A 3372-nucleotide genomic window follows, 5' to 3' on the forward strand; every position below is an offset into this window, starting at 1 on the left:
GTTTGCACTTTTTTGTGGGAGAAGCACGTGCTTTAACAGGCTTGTGATCCGTTCATCTGGAATAATAGTAGAGGAACAGAGCCCAGATTTTTAAAGCCAAGGAGTGAATCTTAGATCGAGAAAAGATCCAACTCATCTAATATACGTAGTACGACCTTTTTCTGATCTAAGATTCACTCGTGCGCTTTAAAAACCTGAGCTCAGGAGTTGTGCAAAATACTCGGAATACACCTTCAGTAAGACTTTGGATGGAACTTTCAAACAAATTATTTGGAGCCTTCAAATCAACGATTTAAGATCCGCTTTCAACAGTTCTTAGCATCTGCATCTCTTGTAGATCCCAAGAGAGCACCTTTGATTCGCAGTGGACTCACTTGTCCCTTCAAAAATACTCTGTTGCTTGCCGCTAATCCTCAAAATTCGAACCTCAAACACACACGGAAGTAAACAAACCCAGAATTAGTTCCACCGGGAGCTTGTCGGAATCCAGCTTAAGGACGGGTTAATGTCTATCATCTTTACCGACGGCTCAGATTTCTTAGTATCAATCAGATGGGAGCATAGGCTGTCCTTTTAGAGACTTGAGTCTACACTAACTTATTCAGAGAATACAATTCTGAAGAAGTATTCTAAAGAACGTTTAAAAAAAAGATTGCAAAAAGCCACATTGGCTCTCTTAATACATGATTGTAATAGCAATGATGATAATATGAGCCTCTAAAGAGATGACGCTGCATGTATGTGTCTGCTAATAGCTTACAGATTTTTTTTTTTGTTAGAAGTGCCCTTATTTCTTTCAAGAATTTTGACATTTTCTCTCATTTCCAACTTTGTATAAATTTGGCAAAGCTTTGCTCCACTTACTTTTCAATTTCAATACTGGCCTATTAAAACCTTATACAATATTTAAAAACCTAAGCATAACCCATAGATGGAACTGACTTGCAAAAATCATTTCCATTAATTTATCTTAAAGTTGTGAATGATCATTAGTTACATAGTAAGATAAGTAGTATGATATTATTTTCATGCTAAGTTTAATCTTTTAAAACCATTTTAATAACTGTTCTAAGAATGATATTTAAAATATAGCAATGGTATATGTAATCCAATTTCTATTTAAATAATTGGATTTACATTTATCAAACACATTTTTCCTTGCAAATAAAGCACAACGTCCCTCCTCATCTTGTGGTGATTTTTCTCTGCTTTAACTTTTGGTTTTCCATTGAGTTAAACACAGGGCTAGAACCGTTACCGAAAAAAGTGACGCGTTAACGTTATTTTTGTTTAGAAAACTGCCGCGTTGCCGACACAGTTACTTTGAAAAAAAAAGATAGTCTAAAAATGTTTTTTTTTTTTCATTTTTTATATGTAGAAAATATGAAGTGAAACAAATGACGAATATACGGGGGTAAAAAGGTGAAGAATGTTGGAAGATCAAAATTTATTCGTTTTGACAAGCATTTTTTTCATCCTAATTTTCATGATTTAAAATTGTTAACATTAGGCAAATATTCCACGGGTTTGAGGAAAGAAAATCAGGGTAAAATTTTGAGGCTAACGTACAGATTTCCGTCATGCCAACTAGCAGTGTCACAGAAAACGCAAATTGATAACCATGGTCGCAACCAACCGTGATTTTGATAATCACGTAACCATTAATGGTATGTGCTTCAAACCAGACATGTAAACATACTTAAAATGACTTTAAACCTGTCTTTAAACTACAAAAACTGAAAAGGGCTAGTTGGGTTTTCTTGATAAAGCAAGAATTTGGTCTAAACACGATCAGTCTATACTTTTTTGATAATGATATTATTCGTAGAAAATTGTTTCAGACCCATCTTGATCAAATTTCAAGTAATTTGGTGAAACTTGTTATGAAACTATGGTTCTCACTCTGGGAATGACCCTCAATGCAAAGTAGACATACTGTAGCTCTGAACTACAAATTGTTCTTTAAACTCATTTGGATCCTTCATAATCATGGAATAACATATCTTAAGCGATATGACACCTGTTTAATATGACTATGTTGGATGCTTTTGCAAAAAAAATAATATTTTTGGAGTTCAAAGTTCAAATTGAAATCTAGTGTACTGGACTTTGCTATTACTTTGTGCCCCTTAAATTAATGCCTGCTTTTTATGCAAACTTCCTAATAAGTAGAAATTTAAACTCTACTAAGAGATAAGTTAGATAATTTTGAGCCAGTTTTAATTTCACTGATTTGAAAGACAATTTGATTGTTTTGAATTAATATGATGTTCATGGGTATTTCATTTTATCTTCTGATTTTCAAAATTATTTTCAGAAATATTTAGTATATGGACGGAGTTGTATATCAAGGAGATCATTATTTAATCAAAAACACTTAAATGTACTATTTAGTATGGATAATCTTGTTTTATTGATACTAGAGTGACTGTCTTGATTCAACGCAATGGCTGAAGTTGAAGGTCAGGGGAAAGCCGTGTCGTTTCCTCTCTTTAGAGTCCCTAGTTCGGTCTCGAGTCCGAGTGCACTCGAGTCTTTTACTCAATTTTGGAGACATTGGCCGAAATCGAGTCCGGGCTCGTCAGAAAAAAAATATGTTTTTATTTTCAAAGTTCGTCTAGAAACGGACTTTATCTCGTCATAAATTATTCCTGTAAGAAAAGCAACCCTTGAAATATGATTTCATTCGCCTTTTAAGGCTTTGTAAAAAATAAGACGAGCCTTCTCATGCATCTAGAGTCCAGTCAAAGCCACAAGTCTTTAGCCGGATTCAGGTCTTGCAAAAGGTCAGGAAATCGTAGGACACAGACGCGTCGCCAACGGATTAGAATTCTAGGAATCCATCGCACAGACAAAGAAGGAATGGTGTCATCGAAAACACATGGTGGAGAGGTGGAGGAATTTTAGTTCTAAAACGCACCTGGTGGACCTAATGAATATGTCACTAACTATGAGGAAGACCTCATCCACAGAATAAAGATGTTTTACTATCTCGACCCTTTGAGTGGTAAATATACAACAATAAAGAAAAAGCTTTTGACCAAATAACTTGCACCAAACGCTTGACAGGCTGACGTTATAATAGTGACCGGAACTTAAAACCAAACATTTGTGAAAAGGGACTCAGATTTGCTCTGGATCCGAGAGTGGTCTACTTTACATATATCTAGACCGCCATGATCCGTTTCGAAAAATGAAATGTTACGCGAGTCGCGTGTTGGGTTGGACCCTTTTCTCGGACTCGAGTCCGTCCCAAAGCGAGTGAATCGAACGCTCGGGCGAGTCCGACCTGGGCTAGATTCGCCCTAGCCCTAATCTTGACTATCAAGCTCTAGTAACCAAGGTGAAGCCAGACTCAAATATTTCAGGTCT

Source organism: Tigriopus californicus, chromosome 1, assembly GCF_007210705.1.
Source record: "Tigriopus californicus strain San Diego chromosome 1, Tcal_SD_v2.1, whole genome shotgun sequence".
Taxonomy (NCBI): Eukaryota; Metazoa; Arthropoda; class Copepoda; order Harpacticoida; family Harpacticidae; genus Tigriopus; species Tigriopus californicus.